Raw genomic sequence first — 12,091 nt, 5'->3', positions numbered from 1 at the left:
CACCGGGTAAGGAGTAGCAAGGAATTTTTAAGTATGCTGAAGCCAGAATACAAGTGGAAGGAGAGGAATTATTCACATCAAAGGAGACCAAAAATGTGTTCTACATCTTCAGTGGTCACGTATTAAAACTTCAAATCACATCCACCTCTCCTGAGCTGGGATTTACTGAAAGTTTATGGAGGTATAAGGGGATATTCAAGGTTAAAGTGGAAGGTAAGAAAAGACAGTCTGGTTTACTAAATTATGTACTTTTTTAATCTTGCCTCTGAAAGTCATTAATCTCATTGGCATTTCATTTGAAATACACATAATGGAGAACTGCAGGGGGAATTTTACCTTAGTTTATCTATACCTTAGTCTCTCACTCAGTTAAATCCATTTAAACAAATAAAGAAATGCAAATCAGAGGAAAGCAAAAATAGGACAAAGTTGTCAAGGTCAAGTTAAACTTTGTCTTTGAGATTGATCATGTTACATACAACTTACTTTCAAAGTGAGGTTTTTATCTATTAAATCTAACATTATTTACATTGTTCAAATTGAGTAAAAGCTATAAGGTACCTTTATTGAGCAGAAAAGTTGTTCCTATAAGATTTTTTTTACTATGTATTACTTTACCAGATTTTTTTTTTGTTGATCTTACAAAGGAATAACATCTTATTTGAAATAAGGAACAGAACATGTTCAGTTCATTTGAAAGCAAAATCATGTTCAATTTGTGAACAACAGACATTTGTCCTTTATAAGGATTTAAACTATACTTCAGCATAATTTATCTATACAATTAGTATGGTCTTTTACAGGGTCCCAAGTTGACTGAGACAATCTTTTGTTCACCAGCCAATTCTAAAATTGAATGCAGAGCTGAATCCCCGAGCAAAGCAAGTTGAAGGCCTCTGAATGTTTGGCGTTTGAATGTGGTCAAATATTTGCCTCTTTGTATCTTAAACTTGTCTAATGGACCCGCTGTGATGCTAGACAAATATCAGACCATGTCTGACAATTAAGTTCTATCAATCAAACTCACCTGAATTGCTCTGCTCCATTCCTTGGCTCACAGCTTATCCCCTGCATGGTCTCAGTACCAAAATAATTAAAACATGGCATAGTGAGATGTATGTTTTATTTTTCTTTATTAAAGTAAGGAAATAACTCTGTCCTCAGCATGACATCAGAGGGGAGATCTGAGCACTCTCCACCATTACTTCTCATTTATTTAACTATTATCCCATCATTCATTTGTAATGAATATTAATCTATAGCCAAGTATATTGTTCATGAGTGCACATCCCTGACAGGGAATTCCAACTGGTAATGAGATTTATAAAGAAATAATTTGTACTTTATGCTTAGTGTTCCACACCAATAATAAGTAATAAAATATACTTTGCTTTGAAAAAATAATAGCTGATGTCCCAAATCCTTGCAAAGCGCATAGTTATGAGTTATGATTAATTTCATTTTAACTGGAACTGGTTAAAACAAGTATCTGATGATTTTAAAGCTTATTGTGACTTGCTAAACCTCTTTCAAATTGTCAATAGCCCCACTAGACCCAATCTTAAATGTCCTGAAAAATCATCTCTAATTGATCTTATTCTAACAAACACTCCTCATAAATACACAACCGTTTCTGTTTTTGCAAATGACATTAGTGGCCATTGTGTTATTGACTCAATGAGAAATAAAAATCCCCAAAACCAAGCCACACACCATTATAAAGTGTGACATGAAAATTTATAATGAACAAGGGTTTTTTCATGACCTGTTTCGTTCTGACTGCCAGAAAATGCATCATATTCCTGATGTTGAAAGTGCATGGAAATTATTTTATGATGGTTTAACAAAAAATGTTGATAAGCATGCTCCCCTCAGAAAATACAGAGTTAAAGGTTGAAATAATGTATGGTTCACCCTAGATTTATCTAACTCACTTCATGAGCTAAATATAGCATTGGCAAAGGCCAGGAGATCAGGTCTGGATTCAGGCTGGCTGCTTTACAGGCAGATGTGCAATGCCCTCACAGTTGCAATTAGCAAAGCCAAAGCTGATCGTTTCCTCTCAGAAACCTCAAGCAACCTCAACAATCCCCTGAAATTCTGGAAGACAATTGAATCCCTGGCTGGAAATAAAAATGGAATTGAGCTTCCTCCATGCATTGTTAAGGACTCACTTAAAATCACTGATTAGTCCAAAATGCTTGGTTGCTTTAATGAACATTGCATAGCCTCTGGCTCCTTGTTTGGCTCTTTTAGCAATAAGCTCAAACTCAATAAGTCCCTTTCTGTTTTTTCTGTAGTCAATCCTTCAGTTTTAAAGTCATTACAGTCTCAGAAGTGCTCAAAGCCCTCAAACTCCTGGGCACAGAAACAGCAATTGGTAAAAACAAAAGTTAAAATTAGGATTTTATTTTAGTTTATTTGAGGAGTTTCAGTCAGGATTTAGAGTCCACCATAGCACTGAGACTGCACTAGTTAAAGTTCCAAATGATCTACTTCTAGCTTCAGACAGGGGACTTCTTTGTGCTGCTCTTGTTGGATCTTAGTGCTGCTTTTGACACTATTGACCATCAAATCCTATGACACAGACTAGAAGAATTACTTGGAATTACAGGGACTGCTTTAAGTTGGTTTGAATCCTACTTGGTTTCACTTCCATAACCCCTCGTTATTGTTTTTTAGTTTATTTTGTTAATATTTACTTTTTGTTGCTGTAATTTTGTGAGTATCTCCAACTCCAAACAACAAACATGGACATTCATATTTTTGGAGTATTGGTGCTGTTTTTCTTTCTCTGTGGACTCTTTCAAACTTCCTCGGGAGACCCATTCAGTCATGGCTCCATTGTTTACACCCGCGAACAGCTGGTTGCGCTGTGCCAACCTCAGATACATCCAGCCAAAAGACCGGACATCCCCGCAGAACTACGGAGGAGGAGAAGGGGATGCAGAGTGTCGGGAAAGAAAAGACGGTACAAACCATCCGTGCCGTCTTTAATTATGGGGAATGTAAGATCTCTCCCTAATAAGATGGAGGAGCTGATGGCGCTCACCCGGCTTCAGAGGGAGTACCGAGAGTGTAGCATCATGCAGTTCACGGAGACATGGCTGAATGAACTCACTCCGGACACGCTCGTAACTCTGGACGGCTTCCACCTCGTCAGAACGGACCGGAGCATGAGGGAGAGTGATAAGAAGAAAGGCGGGGGAATAGCAATGTTTATGAATGAGAGATGGTGTAACTCTGGGCACATCACCGTTAAAGAACAGCGCTGCACTAAGGATGTGGAGCTGCTGGCTGTGAGCATTCGGCCATATTACCTGCTGAGGGAGTTTTCACACGTGATCGCGGTGACTGTTTACATCCCCCCCTCGGCAGACGCTGCAGCAGCCTGTGAACTCATCCACAGTGTAGTGTCTCAGCTACAGACATCACACCCCCAGTCTCTTAATCTCATCTCAGGAGACTTTAATCACGCTTCCCTGTCTGCCACTCTCCATACTTTCACTCAGTATGTTGACTGCCATACCAGGGACAATAAAACTTTGGACTTACTGTATGCAAACACCAAGGATGCATACAGATCATCACCCCTCCCCCCCTGGGCCGCTCAGACCACAACCTGGTGAGACTGCATTCCATTTACATACCTATGGTGAAAAAACAACCCCCCACAACTCAGTATGTGAAGAAGTGGTCTAAGGAGGCCACTGAGGCGCTGCAGGACTGCTTTGACACCACTGACTGGGAGGTGCTGAGCAGCCCACATGGAGAGGACATCGACGGCTTAACCCATTGTATCACAGATTACATAAACTTCTGTGTTGAGAACACTGTACCCACCAACAAAATACAGTGTTTCTCCAACAACAAACCCTGGGTGACCCCTGGGCTGAAAACCCTGCTCAAAGAAAAGAAGAGGGTTTTTAGATCTGGAGATAGAGAGGAGCTGAGGAGGGTGCAGAAGGAGTTCAAGAAAAAAATCAAGGAGAGGAAAGCCAGCTACCGGGCAAAGATGGAGGAGCAATTAAAACAGAAAAATGCAACTGAAGTCTGGCGGGGCCATATTAACATCTCAGGTCACAGCAGAGGTCGTGGGAGGGGCCCTGAAGCAGGAGACAGGGAGTGGGCCAATGAACTGAATCTGTTCTTCAATAGATTTGATTCTGCTCCCAACCCCACCCCCACCCACCAGAGCACAGACCAGCCCGCTTCTCAGACACTCCATCTGAGTACCCTGCCACCCCCCTCAACAGCCCTCTCCTCCTCCTCTTCCTCCTCCACCGACGGCCTCTCCATAACAGCTGATCAGGTGAGTCAGCTGAGGAAGATCAAGGCGAGGAAGGCCACAGGTCCCGACGGCATCAGCTCCAGACTCCTGAAGGACTGTGCAGACCTGATCTGTGAGGTTCTTCTGCGTACTTCAACCTGAGCCTGAGACTGGAGAGGGTACCGACTCTGTGGAAGACTTCCTGCGTGGTGCCAGTCCCAAAGACATCTCACCCCAGGGAGCCTAACCACTTCAGACCTGTGGTCCTCACCTCTCACCTGATGAAGACCATGGAGAGGCTCATCCTCAACAACCTCCGCCCCCTGGTGACTTCAAATCTGGATCCTCTGCAGTTTGCCTACCAGCCGAACATCGGGGTGGATGACGCCGTCATCTACCTGCTGCAGAGATCCTGGACTCACCTGGAGAACACCGGCAGCACTGTGAAGGTCATGTTCTTTGACTTCTCCAGTGCCTTCAACACCATCCAGCCTGCACTGCTCAGGGGGAAGCTAGAGAGGGCGGGAGTGGACTGTCACCTGGCTGCATGGACAACGGACTACCTCACCAACAGACCACAGTACGTGAGGCTTCAGGACTGTGAGTCTGATGTGGTCTGCAGTACAGGGGCCCCTCAGGGGACAGTTCTCTCACCTTTGCTCTTCACCCTGTACACCTCGGACTTCAGTTACAACTCTGGGAGCTACCACCTGCAGAAGTTCTCCGATGACACAGCCATCGCGGCGTGTGTGTCTAAGGGGAGCGAACAGGAGTACAGGCAGGTCATCATGGACTTTGTAGACTGGAGTGAGCTCAAACAACTTCAGCTCAACGCCAGACTGCACCGGTGAACATCCAGGGCTTGGACATTGAGAGGGTGGAGACGTACAAATACCTGGGTGTTCACCTCAACAATAAACTGGACTGGTCTCACAACACAGACGTCCTGTACAAGAGGGCCAATGTCGACTGCACCTGCTGAGGCGACTGAGGTCCTTTGGAGTGTGCAGGACTCTGCTATGGACTTTTTATGACACTGTGGTGGCGTCTGCACTTTTCTATGCAGTGGTCTGCTGGGGAGGAGGGAGCACAGAGAGAGACAGGAGGAGCCTGAACAGACTGGTCAGGAGGGCCAGTTCTGTCTTGGACTGTCCTCTGGACTCTGTAGAGGAGGCTGGTGAGAGGAGGATGTTAGTGAAGCTGACATTCATCATGGACAACCCCTCTCACCCCCTGCATGACACTGTGGGGGCCCTGAGCAGCTCCTTCAGCAGCAGACTGAGACACCCACCCTGCAAGACAGAGCACTACCGCAGGTCGTTCATCCCATCTGCCGTCAGACTGTTTAATCAGACTCTTTAACAGCATCACCACCTCATGACCCATTTCAATAATGCTACACACTGTGTGTTTTTAATAACAATAACTCTTTCCACAAGTGGAAGTGTAGATACCGTGTAATTTTTTTTTTTTTTTTTTTTTTTAACTGATGTAAATATGTTTGATTTTTAACTTCTATTTTTATTTTTAATAATTATATTCTTGTTTCCTGTTTTCTTGAGCTGCTGTAATGCAAAAATTTCCCCCATGGGGGATCAATAAAGTTTATCTTTATCTTATCTTTATCTTTACTTATCAGATCGATCACAGTTTGTACATGTTAATGATAAGTCCTCTATGCACACCAAAGTTAGCCATGGAGTGCCACAAGGTTCAGTGCTTGGACCGATTCTCTTTACATTATATGTGCTTCCTCTGGGAAATATTATGAGGAAACACTCCATACAGTTTCATTGTTATGCAGATGATACTCAGCTTTACGTATCAATGAAGCCCGACGGCACCAGTCAGTTATGTAAGCTAGAAACGTGCCTTAAGGACGTTAGGACCTGGATGACCAGAAATGTTTTGCTACTTAACTCAGAAAAGACTGAAGTTATTGTGCTAGGCCCTACAAACCTCAGAGAGACTTTTTCTAATGATATGACTGTCCTTAATGACATCAGCCTGGCATCTAGCACCACTGTTAGGAATCTAGGAGTTCTATTTGATCAAGATATGTCCTTTAACTCTTACATCAAGGAAATTTCAAGAACAGCCTATTTTCCCCTCGTAATATATCTAAGATCAGGCATATTCTGTCGCAAAATGATGCAGAAAAACTAGTTCATGCATTTGTTACCTCCAGGTTGGATTATTGTAATTCTCTTTTGTCAGGGTGCTCTGGTAAGTCTCTAAAGGCTCTTCAACTAGTCCAGAACGCTGCAGCTCGTGTACTGACTAGAACTAGGAAAAGGGACCACATTACTCTTGATGGACGGCTTGCCTGAACAACACATTGTTTCTTACCACTGTAACTTTTGCTGCTTTGCTAAAGTGCTCATGATGGATAGGCTGTAGATGTAATATAGCAATAAGTAAGGTCTTTTACCTGCTTTTTGTAACATAACAATGAGTATGGTCTTTTTACCTGCTCTTTTGTAATGTTACAGACAACGAGTAAGGTCTTTTACCTGCTTTTTGTAAAGTGTCTCGAGATAACACTTGTTATGAGTTGACGCTATACAAATAAAAATTGATTGATTGATTGATTGATTGATTGATTGATTGATTGATTGATTGATTGAAGTCTTGCTTTTCATTTAAGGCCAAAAAACACTTGTTGCTGCCACTTTTATGTCTCTGCTAGACTATGGCAATGCTATTTACATGCACGCATCCTCGCAAAGCCTACATGCGCTGGATACTGTCTACCATCGGGCGCTGAGGTTTATCACCAATCTTAAAGCTCTTACTCACCACTGCTCCTTGTATGCTCGGGTTGGTTGGTCTGCCTTGTCTGCACGTAGTCTAAACCACTGGCATATTTTTATTTATAAGGGTATTCTCGGTCTGCTTCCATCCTACCTACGGAGCTACATACTTCAAATAAGTACTGGAAGTTACCATCCTCGCTCGCAGGATTTACAACTTTTAAATATCCATAAAGCCCGTACTGAATTAGGAAAAAGGGCGTTCAAGTATGCTGCTCCCTCTTCTTGGAATCGGTTGCAAGATACTTTAAATCTTCGGGAGCTGGTTTTCATGAATGTTTTTAAAGGTCGTCTTAATGATCTGTAGGCAGAAACATCTGACTGTAGATGTTTTAACTAATTCATATTGCCCTTTTTGACCGCTTTGTTGCTGATGACTTATGACAGATGAATAGTTAATTTTGTGATTCCTTTATTTATGTAAATTGTTGTTAAGTGTTTATGTCTGAAACCCTGTAATTGTGCTGCCTGTCTTGGTCAGGACGCTCTTGTTAAAGAGATTTTTAATCTCAATGAGACTTTTTCCTGGTTAAATAAAGGTTAAATAACATTTTAAAAATACAGAACTAGTTCAAAACATAAAAAACAAACTTTCCCCCAAGAAAATGACTATTAAAAATGTTGTTATCACACTCTATTGTCAAGTGCGAGCCTTGTATGCTCAGGGATTTTTTTGACAACACAACACATATACACTATGTAATATACACTCACTATATACTGAGCAGATAATAGCTTCAGCAAGGAGTAAAATAAATCGTAGCAGGATTAAACACCTGGCTCTGCCACGTGAATGGGATTCATGAAAAATAAAATCTGTCAAGTGTGTTCTGCTAGGGTTTCACAAGAAGTTTGTTAATATTCAAGTCTTTGGGCATGTGCAACACTCATGTAATGGATTTTCTCTTTACAATTCAGGCAGGTCTCTGCATATACAGAGCTATATGCTGTGGGACTTTTGAGCCAATGATGGGTGACAGCCAAAGATAACAATAAATCCTTCTATAATTTCCGTTCAGATATTACCAGCCAGCGCTACTGTGGATTAGTCTGCCAGAAGCTATGTAACAGTTTGTATGGTTGTTGCTAAAAATAGAATAAAAAACATGCATATCTTATTCACACAATTTGCAGCTTGCTCACCCCCCCAGCATCCTCTCCCTTGCTTCTTCTTCTTTCCTTCCATCATCCCCTCCTTTCCCTCCACTTCCCTCCCTCGCGTATCTAAAATCTCAGACATGCAGCACAAGCTTCAAAGAGCATAGATAACTTTGGGAACGCAATACTGACTGCAGTACAACACAACACATGCAATGATAAAGTAATTTATCAAAACCAGAGAGTGACATTTAGGTTTAATTCACCTGGAGATCACCTTTGCAGTGACTGATATTTCAAATGAGAACTCTGCACTTTGACTGCTGCTTTCCTCAATCTCTTTTGATGTTAAGAGAGTAATAATTTAAATCTTTCAGATTAGGGAAGCTAACCAATCTTAGCCAATGTGGACATAACTGAAGGCTCCAACAAACAAACAAAATGTAGCCATTGACCTAAAAGCAGAGGAAATCACCAGGAGCAGGTTTACAAAAGATGGAAGGAAAGCTTCTGTTCTAGATTCAAAGAAAGATTTCCAATGCTGTAGAGACCAGCAGCCTAGAAGCAATGGTCATTATTTATTAATCAATAACAAAATAAAACCAGAACAGCTCAATTCATGACAAAGAAAGTAACAATTCTGCCTTATATGGGAAGTTGAACGGGAAATAAAATAATTTTCTGTACTAAAGAAACTTGCCCAGCAGATACAAGCTAGTATTATCTAGTTTCAGTTTCAAATTGCATCCCACTACACCTTGCACAGCTAAAAGGTGCTATTTTCTGTTTTGGAACTAATGTGACACCTTGGAACAGAATGCCTGAGGCATATTTCATCCTGCTGTGAGGTTTGATCCTAAAAAAATAGAAAGCAACCAAAGAGCTTTAAAGCTCTAGCACACAGTGACGCCAAGTCTCATATACAAGAACAATAGTGCATGTATGCACCCACACATAGGGGTTGATTGGAGGCTGTGGGTGTCTGGCACCATATACTGAAGATAAGCCATTCAGATATTGATCAAAAAGTGATTCCCATAAAGTACATTACATAGGCAGTTTTTAACACAGATGCAATGGGAATAGGTAAATGAAATATGTTAAATTCTCAGTTAATGGGAATCAATGCTGTCAGCACTCTGTTTTTTGTCAACCAGGTTGAAAAACAATCTGCTCTCTTATATGATTCAGCTGTACTCAAATTAGCCCACATAGTAAGATGTCATTTCGGACTGTAAGCTCCACTCTTGCACAAACCTTAGCACATACACATACACACTCACACATCACACATCACTCATGCGCATGAAAGGAACATCACAGTCTATTAGCATTAACTTTTTGCTTTGTAAAACTGTATTACACCAGATATGATTTGATAATAATCTTTACTTAACTTGTTTGCCACAATGTATTAGGCTGTTATTTCTTAGTAAAGAATATATAACACATGAATGAAATACTCATTATGAATGATGCCTCAGGAAATCAGAGCAGAGAAGACAGAAAATACATTATCACCCCATACAACTGATAAAAGAGAAGCATTATAAAAAAGGTAATTTAATATTATCATTTAAAATCAGAACATCCCACTAAAAGACTCCTTTTCATGGCTTCTTAGTTTTTGTTTAAAGCAAAACACAAAAAAAGAACTCTAGATGCACTTCATTCACAAGGCATACATCCATTGTATACTCAATCAGAATAACAGAAGGTTGTCAAACCTTTGCATTTTGATATTTTGCAGACTTTAGCTTGTCGTCAATACTCACTGGCTTGCATGAGTTGACCCTGACGTCCAAACACCTGGGAGAAAGGGCTTCGGGTGCAGGTGAGCGTCTCCTCCATCGCTTAACTCCTCCAGGAGGGGAAAGGTTCTTCGCCTTTAGCCAGATAAATTATTGCACTGAGAGTCAGCTTCAGAGTGTGGAGAAGGTCAGCTGTTACTCTAGATCTAATCCTTTCCTCTCACTCTCTCAAAACTGACTGCTTATTTACCACTGAAGCCACATCACCACCTCTCGTTCGACTTTCCCAGGGCTGTAATTGGCTTAACGCCAAATCTTCCTTCTCGCTAAATGCAGATCAGTCCTGTTTCTCTTTGCCTGAGATGCTGTCAAGCAGCTGCTGCTGTTTTGCTGATCCAAGTTCTGCGTTTGGGTTGCTACACTCATTAGTGCTCATATGTGTTGCTGCTTCAGATAGAGAGCACAGCAAACACAGCATGAACAAGGAGAGAGAGAGAGAGAGAGAGAGAGAGAGAGAGAGAGAGAGAGAGGGAGGGGGGGTGACAAGGAGAAGCCTGCTGCAGAGAAAAGACAGACTCTTCCCTGACTGAAGTGTGAATAGGGATGATGACAACGTTACACTGTTGCTGCAGCTGCATTTTTTTATGGCTCTTCATCCTCTTCAATCTCCCTTTTGTAATCCATTTTGAACCTGCTTTGCTGATTTGGCAAGATTATGTGTTGTAAGATGGACAATATATACAACAATTAAGAACAATTATATCTGTTTAAGGTGACTCACACATTTGTTTTTAGGATACTGTCAAATTTGCTATATAGCAGATTCCAGGATACTCTCAATGTGACATGTGATATGTGACATGTGATATGTGACGTAGAGATAAAAAAAGGACTTTCCATTCCCCCAAAAGAAGAGCGAAACATATAAGTAAAGCAAAAACACAACAAATCATTCAGAAAGGTGAACATACTGAGTTAAATGCAGGTCTTATATAAATCATTGTCAAATCAATCATTTGATTTTTCTCTTCTCTGTCATCCGCTGTGTGTTTAATGCCAGGCTCTAAACGAACTTACCTTCAGCACAATAAAGCTTAAGTAACGGTGGCCCTGAAGGTCAACTGTGCAAATATTTCATGATTGCAAAAACATTTCACTACATGCAAAAGTATTTAATTAAACACAAAAACATTTAAAAAAAAACACCCTAACCCAAAATGTAGGGACTGATGCGAAATATATTTGACTTTCTTTATTTTTTTTATACATTCTGCAAAATATATTTCACTTGCTGTAAATTGTTTTATATCTGTGGAGGGGGGTCGGGGGATTTCCTGAGGTAAGACTTGACGTAAATAAACATAAACATATGCTGCCACGTTCAGACATCAGCTCACTCTGACTTTCTGCAGAAAAAATACTAGGAGTCTGGACGGAGAAACTTCGGGTAAAGTCCGCGCAAAAAATGCGGCTGTTTGCGTTCACACATCCTAAAGAACCTCCGGGTAGCCAAATCTCCTGAGTTTTTCAGGAGATTTCTGTATGTGTGAAAAGGGTTTAGGTCTGGCCCTGGTGGATGATCTGGTCCATGACAGCCCTCAGTCTGTTGGAAAGAGCTTTGGAGAAGATGTTGTATATGTAACAGAGCAGGGAAACAGGATGCCAGTTCTTGATCTCCTGAAGATCACCTTTTTTTGGCAGCAGTGTGATAACTGCCCTAACAGATCTTTATTGTCACTGTTGTATAGTCCGGAATAGAAGTCCACAGCATGTCTCCCGATGTCTCCAGTTTCTTTCTGTTTGTGTCCTTTCGCTGATTGAAGGTGATGGATGCATTTGCTCTGTCATTCTTTTTCTCCAGTCCAAAGAAGAACTTGGATGGGGCATCCATCTGGGCCACACTTTGGAACCTTGATCTGATGAGGGCTCCCTGGGCCCTGGTGCCCAGCAGGTCTGTCAGGGCTTTTCTTTTCCTGCGTGACATTGAGAGTGTATTGCTGACTGAGATTCCGGATTTCAGCCTCCCCACAATCCCACCACTGTCTTAAACACTTAAAATCAGGACATGCAGTTCTAAAATTCCACCATAAAAACCTAAAACTCTCTAAAAGTTTTTATTGTGGAGCAAAGAAGCATTAAAATGCCAAAAAGCACTCTCG

This window comes from Labrus mixtus, chromosome 15 (genome assembly GCF_963584025.1).
Source record: "Labrus mixtus chromosome 15, fLabMix1.1, whole genome shotgun sequence".
In the NCBI taxonomy this organism is placed as follows: Eukaryota; Metazoa; Chordata; class Actinopteri; order Labriformes; family Labridae; genus Labrus; species Labrus mixtus.
The sequence above is the reverse complement of the archived record's forward strand: the minus strand, read 5'-3'. Positions refer to the sequence as shown.